This window comes from Bombina bombina, chromosome 7 (genome assembly GCF_027579735.1).
Source record: "Bombina bombina isolate aBomBom1 chromosome 7, aBomBom1.pri, whole genome shotgun sequence".
NCBI classification, from domain to species: domain Eukaryota; kingdom Metazoa; phylum Chordata; class Amphibia; order Anura; family Bombinatoridae; genus Bombina; species Bombina bombina.
The window spans coordinates 219,894,727-219,918,253 of NC_069505.1; the positions used below are offsets into that span (position 1 = coordinate 219,894,727).

At 38.4% G+C, this 23,527-nt stretch overlaps 1 protein-coding gene across 3 annotated transcripts in view; it reads right to left on the minus strand.

Annotated features, from left to right (window-relative positions):
• Positions 1–23,527, minus strand: part of TUB (TUB bipartite transcription factor) — a 406,789-nt gene that overhangs the window by 263,027 nt on the left and 120,235 nt on the right. The gene's annotated exons all lie outside the window — the stretch shown is intronic.

Sequence of the window (23,527 nt, forward strand, 5' to 3'; positions counted from 1 at the left end):
TGTTTTAAACAGTAACAGCATTTGTTTGGAAAGCTTAGCAAACATATAAGTGTATTTTTTGTTATAAAATCTAAACTTGACCTTTTTAATACATTAGTTTTGTATGATGGGTCTGGCGTGCCGTTTTGAACAAGGATTGTGGGTTTTGAGAGTAGGGTTTATGCTTTGGGAAGCCTGGCTGTCCTATAAAATGAGAACTTTACCATCCACAACTGAGATTTAAAGGGACATTATACACTCATTTTTTTTCTTTCCATAAATGTTTTGTAGATGATCTTTTTAATATAGCCCATAAAGTTTTTTTTTGTTTTTTGTTTTTAAATGTATAGTTTTGCTTATTTTGAAATAACATTGCTCTGATTTTCAGACTTCTAACCAAGCCCCAAAGTTTTATGAGAATACCGACAGATACCTACTACAGCTTGCTCCTGTTTGTGTAAAGGGTCTTTTCATATGCAAAAGAAGGGGGAGGGGGGGGTCTTATTTTTCACTTGCATTGGGCTTTCCAACTGCATTTTCCACAAAGCGTAACTGAGAGCTTCTAAGTAAGTTTTTAAACAGTTTCATACTGGATTTTTATATCAGTACCTGTGCATCTTATTCTTTATAGTAGTGTCTATTACATGCAGTTATATGAAAATTGGTGTATACCAATCTGTATGGAAGATATGGTAGATATTTATTTACACCATGTTCTGTAACATCTCTAGATATGCAAATTAATATTTTGCAGATTTACATATGTCTGTGCTAATCCTAAAATTTGACCATCAATGGGAGTTACAGATTGGACCCCTGAAATACATATTTCAATTTGTAAATTGTATTACATTTATGGGAACTACAGTCTTAGAAACTATTATGTCCCTTGTCATTTCTTTTATAAAATTCTGTTTGCACTTTAATAATGTATTAGAGAGTCTGGCAGCAAATTGGAACAGAAATGCTCTGTCCCTGAATTCATTCTGTGTCTGGAAAATGCCACTGTGAGATAAAACAGCACTGCAACAATACATAATAAAAAAAAAGCATTAAAACTTGTTCTATTACTTTAATCAACCTGCATTGATTAAATACTGTTTTGTTTTCTTTTTGTTTGTGGGGGTTTTTTTATATAAAAAGAATAATATTTATAGGTCAATATAAAATCCATATCAAACTAGCACTGCATTGTGGGGCATAATTCTGAGGTAGCCATATTACTTGTGTAGAACGTCGTTGTTGAAGAGATTTTGCAGTTTTTGTCGTGTTTTTTCCCACAGACAGCTGGATAGTTTTTTATTTTAAGGGAACTCAATGTAGTTTTTTTATTATAATACTTATACCCCAAATAGCCTAATAGTACTTTGTGGTGTCAGCTTTCATATGCAGCAGGAGATAAATAATGAAGATGCGCCTGTCATAAAGCAGCTACATTTCCATATAAGACTCATCATTTCTCCGTCACATATAATATGATACCAGCAGTTTTATAATAGTGTGACCAAAAGGGCAGCAGAGACATTATTTTATAAGGAAGAATGAGATTCTGTTGGCTAAACTAAAGCTATGCATCATAATGATATCACACGTGTTCTTGGTATAATGTTATTTATATAGATACATTTCAGTAAAACTAGATATGAAAGTAATCTGTGGTACAGAACACACCTTGTGTCCTTGACCTAAAGAGGTACATTTAACCCCAATCTGCTATATCATCAGTTCATTGTTTCCCCTCTTATTTCTAGCTTAAAGGGGCAGTGACTTATGATTCCAAGTATTCATTTTAAACAACCTTCCAATTTACTTTTATTAATAATTTCACTTTGTTCTTTTATTGTCTTTTGTTGAAGAGTAAACCTAGGTAGGGTCAGGAGCAGCAATGCACTACTAGGAACTATCTGATGATTGGTGGCTGCACACATAGGTGTATTGTCATTGGTTGTAGCTAAATCTCAGTAGGGTGTTGCCATTTTCATTTATTCTTTTCTTTCATTCCCCTTTGTTAACAAATATAATTCATTACTATTTTGTAATATGAAGGGTTCATACTTCACATTCTGGAAGACATTTCTTATACTGCAAAGTTATTTTTCTCTGCTGAAACTCCTGATTACAACTGAACTATGTGTCAGAAAGTTTATTGAATACAACTTTACTTCATTTGTTACTACTGTTTGCATAATAACAGTGATGTTACATTTAATGGGAAAAATGTCAGCAAGAAATACAGAAGAAAGATTCAGATTCTGAGAATAGAAGATAGGGGTCTTATTCTGTTTTGTTTACTCTTCAACAAAAGATAACAAGAGAAGAAAGCAAATTTAATTAAAAGCAGTAATAGTTGTTTAAATTACATGATGCGTCTGAATAACAATAGTTTAATTTTAACCTTACTGTTCCATTTAAAGGGACAGAAAACACCATAATTTTGTTTCATGATTTGGATAGAACATACAATTTTAAACAACTCTCCAATTTACTTCTATTATCAAATTTGCTTCATTCTCTTGTTATCCTTCACTGAAGCAACAGCATTGCACTACTGGCAGCTAGCTGAAGACATCTAGTTAGCCATTCACAAGAGACAAATGAATGTAGGCAACAATCAGCAGCTAGTTCTCACTAGTGTAGGATATGTGCATATTCTGTTTTCAACAAGGGATACCAAAAGAACGAGGCATATTTAAAAATAGAAGTTAATTTAAAAGTGTCTTAAAATTACACTTTCTATCTGAATTATGCAAGTTTAATTTCGACTTTCTTATCCCTTTAACTGCCTTTTTTTTTGCATTTATCCTCCAAAGTTCCCACCCCCATATATAGTTTAATTTATTGACGTAGGCTTCTCTACATTAAAGAGCACTAATCTTTCTAAACCTTGTGGCATAGTGCCCCTCTATCTCAGTAGATTAATCTGCTTTGCTGACTCACTTACTTAAAGTGAATGTAAGTTTCAAACTTTAAGAATTTTTCAATGAAAAATATATTACAAGCAAAACCACATAATTATTATATTATTTTTTTTTTAAAGTGTATATATATTTTATAATAAAGATTTATAATCCTTATTGGTATCTTCTGTTCCTCTGCCCCATTCATTTCCTCTTTTAGCTGGATTGTGACATATGGGGATATTTATCAAGCCGTCAACCGCAAATACGCCAGAATTCTGCAGCATAATTGTTGCAAGCTTGATCCGACCTAGTTATCAAAGCCTACAGACCACCGAAAGTTGAAATTTGATTTAACATACGATCCGCCGGTCTCAATCCGACGCAGATCGATGCTTACGTCATTACAGATGTTCCGAATACACATTCGGCTCTATTTGACAACTTTTCACAGTTATCAAATTTTTAACAGGTACTCTCTAGTTGTCAAATAGAGCCGAATGTGTATTCGGAACATCTGTAATGACGCAAGCATCGATCTGCAGCAATTCCGACCCAGCGTACCTTGTTTTCAATCCGTCACCCTGGAGGCTGCGGATGCCATAGAAATTAATGGGAGTCTGAAAGCACCAAAAGCTTATGTTCGATGCTGCCAGATATCCCATTGATTTCTATGGTTGAAAACAAGTTACGTTTACATCTAACACCTTAACATAAACCCGAGTCTAAACACCCCTAATCCGCCGCCCCCGACATCGCTGCCACCTACATAAAGTTATTAACCCCTATTCCCCCACTCCCAGACCCCGCCGCCACCTACATAAAGTTATTAACCCCTATTCCACTGCTCCCAGACCCGCCGCAACCTATATAAAGTTATTAACCCCTATCCCGCCACTCCCAGACCCTGCCACAACCTATATAAAGTTATTAACCCATATCCCGCCGCTCCCAGACCCCGCCTCAACTTTAATAAAGTTATTAACCCCTATCCCACCGCCACTAAATAAATGTATCAACCCCTAAACCTCTGGCCTCCCACATCACTACCACTAACTAAACCTATTAACCCCTAAACCTAACAACCCGCTAACTTTAAATTAAAATTACAACATCCCTATCTTCAAATAAATTTAAACTTACCTGTAGAATTAAAAGAAACTAAATTTAAACTATTAATTAACCTACCCTAACTATTATACTACAATTAAATTAAACTAGCAATTAAATTAACCAAATTACATATTAAAAAAACCCTAACCCTACTCAAATTATTTAAATCTACTATTAAACCTTATTAAAAATTACAAAAAAAAATAAACGCTAAGTTACAAAAAATAAAAAACACTAAATTACGGAAAAAAACACATTATCAAAAATACAAAAGAATTAACCTAATCTAATAGCCCTATCAAAATAACCCCCCTCCCCCCCTGTAAACTGGAACTTGAATGCAAGTGACATCATCCAAGATGGCGTCCCTAGCATTCCTAATGGCTGAAAGGTTCCAATCAGCCAATAGGATTAGTGTTTTTTATTTTTTGTAACTTAGCGTTTATTTATTTTTTGTAATTTAGTAATTTGTAATAAAGTTTAATAGTATATTTAAATAATTTTAGTAGGGTTAGGTTTTTTCAATATGTTATTTAGTTTATTATAGTTTAGTTTAATTGGTAGTTTAATGTAATTGTAGTATAATAGTTAGGGTAGGTTAATTAATAGTTTAAAATAGTTTCTTTTAATTCTAAAGGTAAGTTTAAATTTATTTGAAGAAAGGGATGTTGTAATTTTAATTTAAAGTTAAGGGGTTGTTAGGTTTAGGGGTTAATTGCTTAATTTAGTTTATGGCGATGTGGGGGGCTGGCGGTTTAGGGGTTAATAGGTTTAGTTTGTGGTAGTGATGTGGGAGGCCAGTGCTTTAGGGGTTAATATGTTTATTTAGTGGCGGTGGGGTCCGGGAGCGGTGGAATAGGGGTTAATAACTTTATTAAAGTTGCGGCGGGGTCCGGGAGCGGCGGGATAGGGGTTAATAACTTTATTAAAGTTGCAGCGGGGTCCGGGAGTGGCGGGATAGGGGTTAAACATTTTAGTATAGTGTCAACATTAAGCGACAGGGTATAAATAAAGTTGGTAAAAAGCAGAATAGACGTGAGATCGATGACTGTTAGTTAACAACAGTCCGATGCTCATCGCCCCGTACTTGGTGCGCGTCTTTTTGCCATTTTTTTTTTATAAATATGGAGAGCGTATTCAGGTCTACGGCCGCGATGTAAGGTGATGTTAGATGAGCGTATTGGTGCCGGAGAATGCAGCATAGTTGAGGCTTTGATAAATATCCCCCATAGAGAGCAGTCCCACCCACTCAATACATAGGCTTCCTAAGGGCTTTCAAATGGCTGGACTTTAAGAGTGTCATATGACACAAACTCTGATCGGATGTTCATTGAAATTGTCATAAAAACAAAAAAAGAGTTAATCTCAGTGGGCTGGCATAACATTGTAATAGAAGCATTACTATAGGCAGGGATTTAACCCTGCCTTGAGCTTGATGAATCGGACCCAGAGCATGCAATTTTAGATACATTTTTAAAGTTTTTGGCTCTTATCAAATTTGCTTCATTTTCTTGATATCCTTTGTTGACGGAGCAGCAATGCATTACTGAGAGATATCTAAACACATCCAGTATAAACCACGTGGCATATAAATGCAGCCACCAATAAGAAGCTAGCTCCCAGCAGTGCAGTGCTACTAAAGAACCTACCTAGGCATGCTTTTCAACAAATTATAACAAGAGAACAATTCTAATTAGACAATAAAATAAGATGTAAAAATGGTATCCACTCTCTCTTCAATGTATAAAACACTGTTATAGTCACAAGAGAAAGAAAACATAGATAGGTTAGCTGAGGATTGGTCGAGGTTGCTTGCTGATATAATTACATCAAAAACCATTTCATACAGTACATATGTGGTTAGCGAGGCTACTCTATCCATGGATTCTGTGAATCGCACATTAAAGGGACAGTCTAGTCAAAATTAAACTTTCATGATTCAGATAGGGCATGTCATTTTAACCAACTTTCCACTTGTTTTTTATCATTACATTTGCTTTGTTCTCTTGGTGGTATTTTTTAAAAGCTAAACTTAGCTAGGCTCAAACTGATTTCTAAACCGTTAAAAAACGCCTCTTAGCTCAGAGCATTTTGAAAGTTTTTCACAGTTAGACAGTACTAATTCATGTGTGTCATATAGATAACATTGTTCTCACTCCCGTGGAGTTATTTAGGAGTCTGCACTGATAGGCTAAACTGTGTGTCTGTCAAAAGCACTGAGATAAGGGGGCAGTCTGCAGATGCTTAGATACAAGGTAATCACAGATGTAAAACATATATTAATATAGCTGTGTTAGTTATGCAAAACTGGGGAATGGGTAATAAAGGGATTATCTATCTTTTTAAACAATAAAAATTCTGGTGTAGACTGTCCCTTTAAACTACTGCATAGGGCATATATTACTCCTAGGCAGGGATAGGCACAGACAAAGGCTGTGGCGGAAATTTTCCAAGGTACAGACCATAGTGAAGGACACCAAGGTACATTTGAAATTAAAAACATTATTTTATACTGCTTGGTGTTATTATACTGATGCAGATACCACTGACCCTTTAACCAGCCCTCCTCTGGCTATACCCATGTGCCAGTGTCAGTACTGTGTCATTATATAGCGCTGGGTGTTATTATACTGATGGATGCAGATACCACTGATCCTATAACCAGCCCTCCTCTGGCTATACCCATGTGCCAGTGTCACTACTGTGTCTTTGTATAGTGCTTGGTGTTATTATACTGATGGCTGCAGATATCACTGATCCTATAACCAGCCCTCCTCTGGCTATACCCATGTGCCAGTGACACTACTGTGTCTTTGTATAGAGCTGGGTGTTATTATACTGATGCAGATACCACTGATCCTATAACCAGCCCTCATCTGGCTATACACATGAGCCAGTGTCACTACTGTGTCATTATATAGTGCTGGGTGTTATTATACTGATGCAGATACCACTGATCCTATAACCAGCCCTCCTCTGGCTATACACATGAGCCAGTGTCACTACTGAGTCATTATATAGTGCTGGGTGTGATTATACTGATGCAGATACCACTGATCCTATAACTAGCCCTCCTTTGGCTATACCCATGTGCCAGTGTCACTACTGTGTCTTTGTATAGAGCTGGGTGTTATTATACTGATGCAGATACCACTGATCCTATAACCAGCCCTCCTCTAGCTATACCCATGTGCCAGTGTCACTACTGTGTCATTATATAGTGCTGGGTGTTATTATACTGATGCAGATACCACTGATCCTATAACTAGCCCTCCTTTGGCTATACCCATGTGCCAGTGTCACTACTGTGTCTTTGTATAGAGCTGGGTGTTATTATACTGATGCAGATACCACTGATCCTATAACCAGCCCTCCTCTAGCTATACCCATGTGCCAGTGTCACTACTGTGTCATTATATAGTGCTGGGTGTTATTATACTGATGCAGATACCACTGATCCTATAACTAGCCCTCCTTTGGCTATACACATGTGCCAGTGTCACTACTGTGTCATTATATAGTGCTGGGTGTTATTGTACTGATGCAGATACCACTGATCCTATAACCAGCTCTGCTCTGGCTATACCCATGTGCCAGTGTCACTACTGTGTCCTTATATAGTGCTTGGTGTTATTATACTGATGCAGATACCACTGATCCTATAACCAGCTCTCCTCTGGCTATACCCATGTGCCAGTGTCACTACTGTGGCATTATATAGTACTGGGTGTTATTATACTGATGCAGATACCACTGATCCTATAACCAGCCGTCCTCTGGCTATACCCATGTGCCAGTGTCACTACTGTGTCATTATATAGTGCTGGGTGTTATTATACTGATGCAGATACCACTGACCCTATAGCCAGCCCTTCTCTCGCTATACCCATGTGCCAGTGTCACTACTGTGTCATTATATAGTACTGAGTGTTATTATACTGATGCAGATACCACTGATCATATAACCAGCCCTTCTCTCGCTATACCCATGAGCCAGTGTCACTACTGAGTCATTATATAGCGCTGGGTGTGATTATACTGATGCAGATACCACTGATCCTATAACCAGCCCTCCTTTGGCTATACCCATGAGCCAGTGTCACTACTGTGTCCTTATATAGTGCTTGGTGTTATTATACTGATACAGATACCACTGATCATATAACCAGCCCTCCTCTGGCTATACCCATGTGCCAGTGTCACTACTGTGTCATTATATAGTGCTGGGTGTTATTATACTGATGTAGATACCACTGATCATATAACCAGCCCTCCTCTGGCTATACCCATGTGCCAGTGTCACTACTGTGTCATTATATAGTGCTTGGTGTTATTATACTGATACAGATACCACTGATCCTATAACCAGCCCTCCTCTGGCTATACCCATGAGCCAGTGTCACTACTGAGTCATTATATAGTACTGGGTGTGATTATACTGATGCAGATACCACTGATCCTATAACCAGCCCTCCTCTGGCTATACCCATGAGCCAGTGTCACTACTGAGTCATTATATAGTGCTTGCTGTTATTATACTGATGCAGATACCACTGATCCTATAATAACCAGCCCTCCTCTGGCTATACCCATGTGCCAGTGTCACTACTGTGTCATTATATAGTACTGGGTGTTATTATACTGATGCAGATACCACTGATTCTATAACCAGCCCTCCTTTGGCTATACCCATGTGCCAGTGTCCCTATTCTGTCATTATATAGCGCTGGGTGTTATTATACTGATGCAGATACCACTGATTCTATAACCAGCCCTCCTCTGGCTATACCCATGTTCCAGTGTTACTACTGTGTCATTATATAGCGCTGGATATTATTATACTGATGCAGATACCACTGACCCTATAGCCAGCCCTTGTCTGGCTATACACATGTGCCAGTGTCACTACTGTGTCTTTGTATAGTGCTGGGTGTTATTATACAGATACAGATATACATCCAGTATTTCACTCAGGCTTTATTTATTCTGTAACTTATCACCCAATATCGCTAGCAGTCTCTTGACAAGCCACTAACTTTATTCACACTACATTTTTTATTCCTATTATTTAATCAGAAAGAAAAGGCATACTAAGGTTGTGGTGGACACTGCAAGGGCTATTCACAGACACCAGTGTCCGTGTACGGACACCTTGCCTATCCCTGCTCCTAGGACCCTACAAAAATGGAAGCCAGATGCAGATAACATTTGTATGAAGTGTGGCTTTCTTAATCTTAATGTTTGCATTTAGTTAGACACTGTCCATATATTAGGAGATTTTGGGCTATGTTAGACCTTATAATTACTAGCTAGGAAATTGATTCTTATGTACTGGGTGTCCCAGAAGGCTCCCTCTTTTAGAGAACTAAAATCAAGTATATTGAATTAGCTAACAGTAGAACAATGGAATATACTTTATGACCCATTAAAGAGATCTAGATCGTTCATAAAAAAGTGGGAACCATTCATTCTCTCTCTACCACTAGAGACTCAGAAACAAATTATACACCCATTAACCTCTTAAGGACATATGACGGAATTTTTCCGTCATAAAACAATTGAGCAAACTGAAAGCTGTGTCCTTAAAGGGATAAAAAACACTGACTGTATTATGAAAATACACTTGAGAGAGCAATAGACTTTTTTCTGACTTGGTAGGTTATATGTGTGAGTAGGTTGCAAGAAGGGTTTGAGGGATCCCCAAGTAGCACAGGTATGTTGTTTAGACGATTATTTATAGATTTCACTGTTTTATTTTATTCATTTATTTTGTAGTTATTATTAGTAATATAAAAGTCTGTCTAAGAACAGAGGATCTTTTTCTTGTAAATAAAAAATCTACAACACTTCCACTGTGTTGATATGTTAGATCACTTATTACTCAAATCTAAATACATATATCTGTGATGTAGAATTAATGTATGACCTAAAATAGTAAAATATATAAAATATAAAGAGAAAGTCAATAAGATATATGATGTATAATGAGAGTACAATATAATAATACAATTATTAAAATGAGCATCTACAATAGAAATTAAAGTCTAAATAGCAAATATGCTATAATGAGGGCACAATCAGGTCCTATGAGTTCTTATCTGTATATGGAACCTTCTTCAGCGATAATAAGAATCAGTCCGTTTATGATAAATCACACCCAAAGGTTGGAGTCTGCTGCTTTGCCAGGTTAACAGGATCTGGATCCAAGTGTTCTCTGTGAAATGGATCACAAAAACAAAGGCGCCTCCTAGTGTGATATAGTAGGTACAAACGAATAATGTGATAATCAAAATGATACTCACAAATGAAGCAGCACTCAGTTGTGCTAAATCAAACAGACTGGGATCTCACAGTGTCCCAGCTCACTGACACTGCCAGAATACTGGTTTCTCCCGTGTCCAATAGGACCGAATAAGCTCAGACTCTCAAGATAAGATTATAATAAAACCACAATTTAATGGCAAGATAAAAATCAAAGTGTCAACAATATAACACTTGATATTAAAACACAATAAGCAACGCGTTTCTCAGACTGTTGTCTGTTTCATCAGGCTTCTCTTGCGAGTCTGAGCTTATTTTGTGTTCCATTTCACAGAGAACACTTTTTCTTGTAAATACACTAGTAGCCAAGGACTGTTACCTTACAGTACTTTTGTAACAATGATATGAAAATTTCCTTTCTCCGGAATATTGTCCTGGTATAATTTCTCTTAATTATTTGTTCTTGGAAAGTATTATACATTAAAAAAAATAAAAAAAAAAAATATATAAAATGTTGGGTTCTATTTCCCTTTAACTCCAATCTATCTAGTGTCCATACTCATGTTCCCTGTTTTTGTTTTGTATCTGTTATGGGCTTCTCTAATTACACCTGCCTCTCTCATCCCACCAGTCCTCTTATAGGCCCAGCTGTCCAGCCTACCTGTCATATGATCAGCTGTCCACTCTGTCTCCTATGTTTAGCTACCCAGTCTTCCTCTTATATGTCCAACTGTCCAGTCTCCCCTATATTCCCAGCTGTCCAGTCTACCTCTTATAAGCCCTACTTCCAGCTTACCTTTCATATGCCCAGCTGTCTTACTGTCTCCTATGCTCAGCTACCCAGTCTCCCTCTTATATGCCCAACTGCCCAGTCTCCCCCATATTCCTAGCTGACTAGTCTACCTCGGATAAGCCCTGCTATTCAGGTACCTCTTACATGCCCAGTTACCCAGTCTCCCCCATATGTTCAGCTTCCCAGTCTTCCTCTTATATATTTAGCTGCCCAGTCCTTCTTTTATATGCCTAGCTGCCAAGTCTTCCTCTTATATATTCAGCTGCCCAGTCCTCCTCTTATATGCCAAGCTGCCCAGTCTTCCTCTTATATGCCAAGCTGCCCAGTTCTCCTTATATATATCAAGCTGCCCATTCTTCCTCTTATATACCAAGCTACCCAGTCATCCTCTTATATGCCTAGCTACCCAGTATTCCTCTTATATGCAAAGCTGCCCAGTTCTCCTCACATATATCAAGCTACCCAGTCTTCCTCTTATATGCCAAGCTGCCCAGTCCCCCTCTTATATGCCTAGCTACCCAGTCTTCCTCTTATATGCCAATTTGCCCAGTCTTCCTCTTATATGCCAAGCTACCCAGTCTTCCCCTTATATGCCAAGCTGCCCAGTCTTCCTCTTATACACCAAGCTGCCCAGTCTTCCTCTTATATGCCCAGATCTCCCGATATGCCTAGCTGCCCAGTCTACCTCTCATGCACCCTACAGTCCATTCCACCTCTCATAAGTCTTACTGTCCAGTCTGCTTCTCATATGTACAACTTCCCAGACTCAAGTTTCAAATGCCTCAGATGACCAGTTCCTCTAGCATATTTCCAGCTGTTCATCATCTCATATGCCCCACTGCCTCGTCTCAAAGCACCCTGGATAGCACTTGCTGATTGATGGCTACATTTAGCCGCCAATCAACAAGTGCTACCCAGGTGCTGAAGCAAAATGGCCTCCTAAGCTTACATTATATTTTTTCAAATAAAAATACCAAGGGGCCTATCTATCAAGCTCCTGCAGGCTCGCCAGAAACAGCAGTTATGAAGCAGTGGTCACAAAGACCGCTGCTCCATTACCCTGTCCGCCTGCTCTGAGCAGGCGGACAGACATCGCCGCAATTCAACCCGATCGAGTACGATCGGGTTGATTGACACCCCCTGCTGGCGGCCCATTGGCCGTGAGTCTGTAGAGGGCGGCGTTGCATATTGCTCGCCGTATTCAGCGAGGTCTGGCGGACCTGATCCGCACTCTCGGATCAGGTCTGCCAGACTTTCTTAAATAGGGGCCCAAGAGAATTGAAGAAAAACTGATAATAGGAGTAAATTAGAAAGCTGCTTAAAATTGCTGCTCTATCTAAATCATGAAAGAAACCATTTGGGTTTCATATCCCTTTAATCTTAATTCTTTGTTCTCTGACCTGAACATTTGTTTTTTAAAAGATATATTACACACTGTAGGTTTTTGTAAGTTTATAATTCATTTTTTAATAGTATAATAATAATTTATGAGAAATAGTCATTGCATTAAAATAAAAATAGTGGCTTGTTTATTACAATGTGAAGGGAGGGAGCGATGTCACTACTGTATGAAGGAGTATAACAGTTACAGGTTGCCAAGTTTGTAATGAGAAGTCTCAGAGAAGTTTTGGAGATTTCTTGAGAAGCATTATGAGCCTCTTCCTAAGAGTCTGTCAACTGATTATGCGGTTTTCTCAGTGTGTAGCTGTTTTCTCTGTGACCTACATTGTATGCTACTGATCGAACCTAAGTATTGCTGACTATATAATCATTGCTTTCTATATTATAAGTTTACAATTAACAGTGTTACTTTTTCACAACAGTGTTGTTTTCCCCTTTTCAATACGTTTCACTGGTGCTCTCCCCAATGGCAGTTCTAGAAGGGCTAAAAAAAAATTGTGAAAAAGCTGAAAGATAAAAAAAAAAACACAATATATACAGGGCCGGACTGGGAAAAAAAAGCAGCCCTCTAAAACTTGGAGACCAGCCCTATTTTTCGTTGAGCCAGTAGAATTTGCAAGCCCCATTTTTCTCAAAGGAGATTACTAGGACACTCCTTTCCCAAATTTAAAAAAAAAAATATATTGTTTTGTATTAAATAAAAGTGCCAGATAGTTGTTATATAGGCACCTTACAACCCAAATGCATCTATTATTCACCCCTTAAAATTGTAACTTTCCAGCCCCCGCTGCTGCAGCCCACCGGGAAATCTCCTGGTATCCTGGTAGGCCAATCCGGCCTTGAATATATATGGAGCTGCTTAGCGGAACATGCACTGCCCTTTGCAGCTCCACCAATAGAATCGCCACTGGCTCTCCCTGAGGTAAACAATATCTGATGTCCCTTAGAACATATTTCTTGTATCATTTTTCAGTCTTCATTTCAATTTTGCAACCTTGCATCTATCAATTAGATATGAATTGCACCTTATTTACAGAATGTTCAGGCTTGTACAAAATAGTATAATTATATGAGACAAGTATGTTTTTAAATGTAAGACTTGCTCTTCCCTGGATGGTGTCCAAGCATCATGGTACTGATCTTAGATCTACAAAAAAAAGTACTTTCTAAAGAACAAGGAACATAAATGAATGTGCAGAGATATGGATATATGCAAAGGCCCCTATTTATCAAAGGTCTTGCGGACCTGATCCGACAGTGCGGATCAGGTCCGCAAGACCTCGCTAAATGCGGAGAGCAATACGCTCTCCATATTCAGCATTGCACCAGCAGCTCACAAGAGCTGCGGGTGCAACGCAGCCCCCTGCAGACTCGCGGCCAATGGGCAGCCAGCAGGGGGTGTCAATCAACCCGATTGTACTCGATCGGGTTAAATTGTTGCGATTCCTGTCTGCCTGCTCAGAGCAGGCGGACAGGGTTATGGAGCAGCGGTCTTTGAGACCGCTGCTTCATAACTGCTGTTTCTGGTGAGCCAAAGAGTTGATGTTAACAATTAAATAAAAAAAATCAAAAGACAACAGAAATCGTAAACATTTTTTGTATTTCATTAAAGGCATTTGAAATTTAAAATTAAACTTTCATGGCTCAAACAGAGCATGCAATTTTCAGTGTAGTTCTCTCTCTTGGTATCCTTTGTTGAAAAGAATAGCTAAGCTGGTAGATATGTGTGTATATACCATAATAACATTTATTTCAAGAAGACACATATTTAAAAGGTTCTTGATTCCTATATTTTTCCTGGGCTGCGTTCTGTAAATACAGAATATATATTATTCACCTGCTGAGCTGACTTGTTGGCAAGAGGCTTTGTAACTACTGATGTGATTATCAAGCATCCATGCCTGCCACAAATCTCATGTATTTTTTCATCTCATTCTTGTTTTTAACCTCTTCAGTGTGGAGGTTATGTCCTCTGCTTTACCTCAGTTGAGCAGAGGATAATCCACATACCCTACACATTATTCTTCAAATCTTGGAAGTGGATTCTGCAGAAAATAGTTATATGGGGGCACTTCCTGGAGGCCCATGTTTTGGGTGGGGCCATGATGCGAGGGTGTAGCAGGATGATCAGGGTTGTCCTGGACAGGGTTGCAGTGTGAGCAGGGCTGATGTGGAGCTAGGGAAAAAGGAGTAGAGTGAGGTGGAAAAACAAGGCCAACTGGGAGGACACATGGGTCGGCTACTGCCTCTTCCTGTCCCCACCGGGCAGTGCCATTGATTCACAGTGCTATAACTATAAAGCTGTAGGCTGAGAAGTTGCCTAAGAGCTCTATTGTGCAATCCTGCCCCTACCCTTGCCCAACAATCGAGCAGGTTGTGTCAATTATTTCAAACAAGTGATTGTAAGATGATTTATCTCCGCCACCTCTGAGGAACTGCTTTGTAGATTGGTGGTTGCAGGCATGAGAGTCTCACCACAAGGTATCAGAGGTTGTGAATGCAGTTTGATACATTTCCTCGTAGGCAATGCCAAACAATGAGGGAGAAGAGTTTTAAAAAAAAATAAATAAATAATTAAATGTAGAAATAGGTTATAGAAGCCACCTGTAACCCCTACATCCTTGCACACCCAAATTATAAGTGTAGAACAGTTCTTATAGGAACACAGAAACATAGATATTGACGGCAGATAAGAGCCATAGGCCCAACAAGTCTGCCCGATATTACCTAACAGTATAAACTTATCTAGTTCGTAGGATAGCGTTATGCTTGTCCCAGGCATTTTTAAAGCCCCCCACAGTGTTTGTCATTACTAACTCTTGAGGAAGTTTATTCCATAAATCAATCACTCTTTCTGTAAAGAAGTGCTTCCTCAAATTACTCCTGAATCTACTACCCTTCAGCTTGAGATCATGACAACTTGTTCTTGAATTTTCCTTTTTATGTAAAATACCACATCTCAGTTTTACTAAGCCCTTTAATGTACTTGAAAGTTGCTATCATAACACCTCTTTCAATTCTCTCCTCTAAGCTACACATATTTAGGTCATTGAGCCTATCCTGGTAAGTTTTATTTTTTAAACCATCTCCCTATGGAATTTGTGTGTGTGTATATATATATATATATATATATATATATATATATATATATATATATATGTGTGTGTGTGTATTTTAAAGGGACATGGAACCTAAAAAAATTCCTTAATGGTTCAGATAGAACATACCATTTAAAACTACTTTCCAGTTCACATCTAGTATCTAATTTGCTTAGTTCTGTTGTGTCCATTGTTGAAAAGCATACCTTGGTAGGCTTAGAAGTTGGAAGCTAGCTGATGATTGGTGGCAGCACATATATGCCTGTTGCCATTGGCTTACTGTTTAGCTAGTTCCCAGTTTCTGCTTCTTTAATAAAGGATACCAAGATAATGAATCAAAATTGATAATAGAAGTAATTTGGAATGTCATAAAAGGAAAAAAACGGATGTCCATTGATGTGAAAGAATGTCTGTAATTTGCTCACCGGTGGTAATCAAATGCCAGTGTGGCCCCTCTTGAAAAGGGTTGGATATTGTCAGTTTGGCACATTTACAACCACAGAATTCCCAACTGCAGCTGTATGTGTTACTGTGTTAAAGAAGCCAGAACTAATGAAAGCTTTCCATGGAAGCTAAACAGAATCCTCTACAGTTCTTGGCAACCAGAAGTACAACTGTATAAACAGCCATCAATTTTCTCTCTTAACTCTACCTTCTTCTCCACTTTTTCTCTACAATCTCGCTCTGCCCCCATTTACCCTCTCAGAAGTAACAGTCTAAGCACTAATAGGGTCCGTACTGAAGAATTAGTTCCTTTACACATACAAAAAGAATGTATATGTGCTCTTTAGAATTTGCACAATGCTATTTATATAGCCTAGCACTGACAGGTATTATTTATCACAGCACTTAAGAATATGTTGGTGCTTTACAAAATATAAAAATAAATATGACAATAGAAATGTCAAGTAACTGTGACATAGTATGACACACTATTTGAGCTCTGTTCTCCAGATCACTCTATAGATCAGTAAAATCACACTATAGTAAAAACATAATTTATGTAAGAACTTACCTGATAAATTAATTTCTTTCATATTAGCAAGAGTCCATGAGCTAGTGACGTATGGGATATACATTCCTACCAGGAGGGGCAAAGTTTCCCAAACCTCAAAATGCCTATTAATACACCTCTCACCACACCCACAAATCAGTTTAACGCATAGCCAAGAAGTGGGGTGATAAGACAAAAGTGCGAAAGCATAAAAAATAAGGAATTGGAATAATTGTGCTTTATACAAAAAAATCATAACCACCACAAAAAAGGGTGGGCCTCATGGACTCTTGCTAATATGAAAGAAATTAATTTATCAGGTAAGTTCTTACATAAATTATGTTTTCTTTCATGTAATTAGCAAGAGTCCATGAGCTAGTGACGTATGGGATAATGAATACCCAAGATGTGGATCTTAAACGCAAGAGTCACTAGAGAGGGAGGGATAAAATAAAGACAGCCAATTCCGCTGAAAATAATCCACACCCAAAATAAAGTTTAAATCTTATAATGAAAAAAACTGAAATTATAAGCAGAAGAATCAAACTGAAACAGCTGCCTGAAGTACTTTTCTACCAAAAACTGCTTCAGAAGAAGAAAACACATCAAAATGGTAGAATTTAGTAAAAGTATGCAAAGAAGACCAAGTTGCTGCTTTGCAAATCTGATCAACCGAAGCTTCATTCCTAAACGCCCAGGAAGTAGAAACTGACCTAGTAGAATGAGCTGTAATCCTTTGAGGCGGAGTTTTACCCGACTCAACATAAGCATGATGAATCAAAGATTTCAACCAAGATGCCAAAGAAATGGCAGAGGCCTTCTGACCTTTCCTAGAACCGGAAAAGATAACAAATAGACTAGAAGTCTTTCGGAAATTCTTAGTAGCTTCAACATAATATTTCAAAGCTCTAACTACATCAAAAGAATGCAATAATCTCTCCTTAGATTTCTTAGGATTAGTACACAATGAAGGAACCACAATTTATCTACTAATGTTGTTAGAGTTCACAACCTTATGTAAAAATTTAAAAGAAGTTCGCAACACTGCCTTATCCTGATGAAAAATCAGAAAAGGAGACTCACAAGAAAGAGCAGATAATTCAGAAACTCTTCTAGCAGAAGAGATGGCGAAAAGAAACAAAACTTTCCAAGAAAGTAATTTATGTCCAGTGAATGCATAGGTTCAAACGGAGGAGCTTGAAGAGCCTCCAGAACCAAATTCAAACTCCAAGGAGGAGAAATTGACTTAATAACTGGTTTTATACGAACCAAAGCTTGTACAAAACAATGAATATCAGGAAGATTAGCAATCTTTCTGTGAAAAAGAACAGAAAGAGCAGAGATTTGTCCTTTCAAGGAACTTACAGACAAACCTTTATCCAAACCATCCTGAAGAAACTGTAAAATTCTCGGAATTCTAAAAGAATGCCAGGAAAAATGATGAGAAAGACACCAAGAAATGTAAGTCCTCCAGACTCGATAATATATCTTCCTAGATACAGATTTACGAGCCTGTAACATAGTATTAATCACAGAGTCAGAGAAACCTCTTTGACTAAGAATCAAGCGTTCAATCTCCATACCTTCAAATTTAAGGATTTGAGATCCTGATGGAAAAAAGGACCTTGCGACAGAAGGTCTGGTCTTAACGGAAGAGTCCACGGTTGGCAAGAGGCCATCCGGACAAGATCCGCATACCAAAACCTGTGAGGCCATGCTGGAGCCACCAGCAGAACAAACGAGCATACCTTCAAAATCTTGGAGATTACTCTTGGAAGAAGAACTAGAGGCGGAAAGATATAGGCAGGATGATATTTCCAAGGAAGTGACAATGCATCCACTGCTTCCGCCTGAGGATCCCTGGATCTGGACAGATACCTGGGAAGTTTCTTGTTTAGATGAGAAGCCATCAGATCTATTTCTGGAAGTCCCCACATTTGAACAATCTGAAGAAAAACCTCTGGGTGAAGAGACCATTCGCCCGGATGTAACGTTTGGCGACTGAGATAATCCGCTTCCCAATTGTCTATACCTGGGATATGAACTGCAGAAATTAGACAGGAGCTGGATTCCGCCCAAATCAGTATTCGAGATACTTCTTTCATAGCCAGAGGACTGTGAGTCCCTCCTTGATGATTGATATATGCCACAGTTGTGACATTGTCTGTCTGAAAACAAATGAACGATTCTCTCTTTAGAAGAGGCCATGACTGAAGAGCTCTGAAAATTGCACGGAGTTCCAAAATATTGATTGGTAATCTCACCTCCTGAGATTCCCAAACCCCTTGCGCTGTCAGAGACCCCCAAACAGCTCCCCAACCTGTCAGACTTGCATCTGTTGAAATCACAGTCCAGGTCGGAAGAACAAAAGAAGCCCCCTGAACTAAACGATGGTGATCTGTCCACCACGTCAGAGAGTGTCGTACAATCGGTTTTAAAGATATCAATTGAGATATCTTTGTGTAATCCCTGCACCATTGGTTCAGCATACAGAGCTGAAGAGGTCGCATGTGAAAACGAGCAAAGGGGATCGCGTCCGATGCAGCAGTCATAAGACCTAGAATTTCCATGCATAAGGCTACCGAAGGGAATGATTGAGACTGAAGGTTTCGACAAGCTGAAATCAATTTTAGACGTCTCTTGTCTGTCAGAGACAGAGTCATGGACACTGAATCTATCTGGAAACCTAAAAAGGTTACCCTTGTCTGAGGAATCAATGAACTTTTTGGTAAATTGATCCTCCAACCATGATCTTGAAGAAACAATACAAGTCGATTCGTATGAGATTCTTCTAAATGTGAAGACTGAGCAAGTACCAAGATATCATCCAAATAAGGAAATACCACAATACCCTGTTCTCTGATTACAGACAGAAGGGCACCGAGAACCTTTGTAAAAATCCTTGGAGCTGTTGCTAGGCCAAACGGCAGAGCCACAAACTGGTAATGCTTGTCTAGGAAAGAGAATCTCAGAAACTGATAGTGATCTGGATGAATCGGAATATGCAGATATGCATCCTGTAAATCTATTGTGGACATATAATGCCCTTGCTGAACAAAAGGCAGGATAGTTACCATTTTGAATGTTGGTATCCTTACATAACGATTCAATATTTTTAGATCCAGAACTAGTCTGAAGGAATTCTCCTTCTTTGGTACAATGAAGATATTTGAATAAAACCCCAGCCCCTGTTCCAGAACTGGAACTGGCATAATTACTCCAGCCAACTCTAGATCTGAAACACATTTCAGAAATGCTTGAGCCTTCGCTGGATTTACTGGGACACGGGAAAGAAAAAATCTCTTTGCAGGAGGCCTTATCTTGAAGCCAATTCTGTACCCGTCTGAAACAATGTTCTGAATCCAAAGATTGTGAATTGAATTGATCCAAATTTCTTAGAAAAATCGTAATCTGCCCCCTACCAGCTGGGCTGGAATGAGGGCCGCACCTTCATGTGGACTTGGAAGCTGGCTTTGGTTTTCTAAAAGGCTTGATTTATTCCAGACTGGAGATGGTTTCCAAACTGATAACGCTCCTGTGGGTGAAGGATCAGGCTTTTGTTCCTTATTGTGACGAAAGGAACGAAAGCGATTATTAGACCTAAATTTACCTTTAGATTTTTTATCCTGTGGTAAAAAAGTTCCTTTCCCTCCAGTAACAGTTGAGATAATAGAATCCAACTGAGAACCAAATAATTTATTACCCTGGAAAGAAAGGGAAGTTGACTTAGAAGACATATCAGCATTCCAAGTCTTAAGCCATAAAGCTCTTCTAGCTAAAATAGCTAGAGACATATACCTGACATCAACCCTAATGATATCAAAGATGGCATCACAAATAAAGTTATTAGCATGTTGAAGAAGATTAACAATGCTATGAGAATTATGATCTGTTACTTGTTGCGCTAAAGCTTCTAACCAAAAAGTTGAAGCTGCAGCAACATCCGCTAAAGATATAGCAGGTCTAAGAAGATTACCTGAACATAAGTAAGCTTTTCTTAGAAACGATTCAATCTTCCTATCTAAAGGATCCTTAAAGAAAGTACTATCTGCCGTAGGAATAGTAGTACGTTTAGCAAGAGTAGAGACAGCCCCATCAACCTTAGGGATTTTGTCCCAAAACTCTAATCTGTCAGATGGCACAGGATATAATTGCTTAAAACGTTTAGAAGGAGTAAATGAATTACCCAAATTATTCCATTCCCTGGAGATTACTTCAGAAATAGCATCAGGGACAGGAAAAACTTCTGGAATAACTACAGGAGATTTAAAAACCTTATTTAAACGTTTAGATTTAGTATCAAGAGGACCAGAATCCTCTATTTCTAATGCAATTAAGACTTCTTTAAGTAAAGAACGAATAAATTCCATTTTGAATAAATATGAAGATTTATCAGCATCAACCTCTGAAACAGAATCCTCTGAACCAGAGGAATCATTATCAGAATCAGAATGATGATGTTCATTTAAAAATTCATCTGAAAAATTAGAAGTTTTAAAAGACCTTTTACGTTTACTAGAAGGAGGAAACACAGACATAGCCTTCTTAATGGATTTAGAAACAAAATCTCTTATGTTAACAGGAACACTCTGAGTATTAGATGTTGATGGAACAACAACAGGTAATGTAACATTACTAAAGGAAATATTATCTGCATTAACAAGTTTGTCATGGCATTCATTACAAACAACAGCTGGAGGAACAGATACCACAAGTTTACAGCAAATACACTTAACTTTGGTAGATCCAGCACCAGGCAGCGATTTTCCAGAAGTATCTTCTGACTCGGGGTCAATCTGGGACATCTTGCAATATGTAATAGAAAAAACAACATATAAAGCAAAATTGATCAAATTCCTTAAATGACAGTTTCAGGAATGGGAAAAAATGCCAGTGAACAAGCTTCTAGCAACCAGAAGCAATAAACAATGAGACTTAAATAATGTGGAGACAATAGTGACGCCCATATTTTTTAGCGCCAAAAAAGACGCCCACATTATTTGGCGCCTAAATGGTTTTGGCGCCAACAATGATGCCACATCAGGAACGCCGACACTTTTGGCGCAAAAAACATCAAAAATGACGCAACTTCCGGCGACACGTATGACGCCGGAAACAAGAAAAAAAAAATTTGCGCCAAAAAAGTCCGCACCAAGAATGACGCAATAAAATGAAGCATTTTCAGCCCCCGCGAGCCTAACAGCCCACAGGGAAAAAAGTCAAATTTTAAGGTAAGAATTTTTTTTATTTATTCATATGCATTATCCCAAATATGAAACTGACTGTCTGAAATAAGGAACGTTGAACATCCTGAGTCAAGGCAAATAAATGTTTGAATACATATATTTAGAACTTTATATAAAAGTGCCCAACCATAGCTTAGAGTGTCACAGAAAATAAGACTTACTTACCCCAGGACACTCATCTACATGTAGTAGAAAGCCAAACCAGTACTGAAACGAGAATCAGTAGAGGTAATGGTATATAAGAGTATATCGTCGATCTGAAAAAGGAGGTAACAGAGAACCTATGAAATAGACCCCGTAGAAGGAGATCATTGAATTCAAATAGGCAATACTCTCCTCACATCCCTCTGACATTCACTGCACGCTGAGAGGAAAACCGGGCTCCAACCTGCTGCGGAGCGCATATCAACGTAGAATCTAGCACAAACTTACTTCACCACCTCCATGGGAGGCAAAGTTTGTAAAACTGAATTGTGGGTGTGGTGAGGGGTGTATTTATAGGCATTTTGAGGTTTGGGAAACTTTGCCCCTCCTGGTAGGAATGTATATCCCATACGTCACTAGCTCATGGACTCTTGCTAATTACATGAAAGAAATTAGATTTTTCATTTCAGTTTCCAGAGAGTCCAAGCAGGTTTACATATCTAAAACATATTTATAATGATTAAAACTAATGTGGGTCTTTCACATTAAATGGACCTGCAAAAATTCTCTAATATGTTAGAGAATTGAATAATTGCACTTACTTGCATACAACTATGTGTTTAGCCTCTGCAAATGAATGACAAGAAGCAATCACCAGCTAGAACCCAGTAGAGCCTACCAAGGTAAGCTTTTTATATTTTAAATTTGATAATAGAAGAAATGTATCTTAGAACTGCTCTACCTGAACCATAAAAGTGTAATGTTGTCTTTTATGCCCCTGCAAAATCACTACAACGACATAGAGATACTTATATAACCTTACCAAATAAGACTTTATAAAGTTCATCTGTTTTCTACATACATAATTACTGCATGTTTTAAAATCAGATAATATTCAAAATAGATAACTATTTTATATTCTATATGTCTGTTCTATATCTAAAGAACTATACATATATATAATATATATATATATATATATAGAGAGAGAGAGAGAGAGAGAGAGAGAGAGAGAGAGAGAGAGAGAGAGAGAGAGAGAGAGAGAGAGAGAGAGAGAGGACTTAAAACGGCAAGCCCTAAGCTACTAGCCAGGACAAAATATTACTCGCCAGTTCTAACCACACCCACTACTTCACTCCCTCTTTGCATATGTTTAGCCATTGTGAAACATTTTGTAAGAGGTTCTAGAGAAGACAACAGTTAAATAGAAAAAACAAGTTGTTGAACAAAGAGAGTGCTGACAGTCATGGAAGGTCATAGCAGACCTGGAGATTTTTTTTAAATAATTATCATCTTTCTCATCTCACTCTTAACTATCTTTCTCCAGTCCCTCCTCCCTTCAATCTCTTGTTTTATCCTGTCCCTTGTCTCTTAGTGGACTCCTTGCTCAGTGTGCTTAGAGGAATATGGCTACACCTGACTGACGAGGCTCAATGAAGGCCAAAACGATCGTCTGGGGTTGCTGTGTTCCTTGTTCAGAGAGGAACTGCCTGGTATTTTGGCGCTGGACTGGCCGTAATAGGCGGGATCAGACTGATATACTACAGGAAAGTTCCACTCTGTGAAAAGCATTACTGGGCTAAAAGAAGCTGCACCCAGGT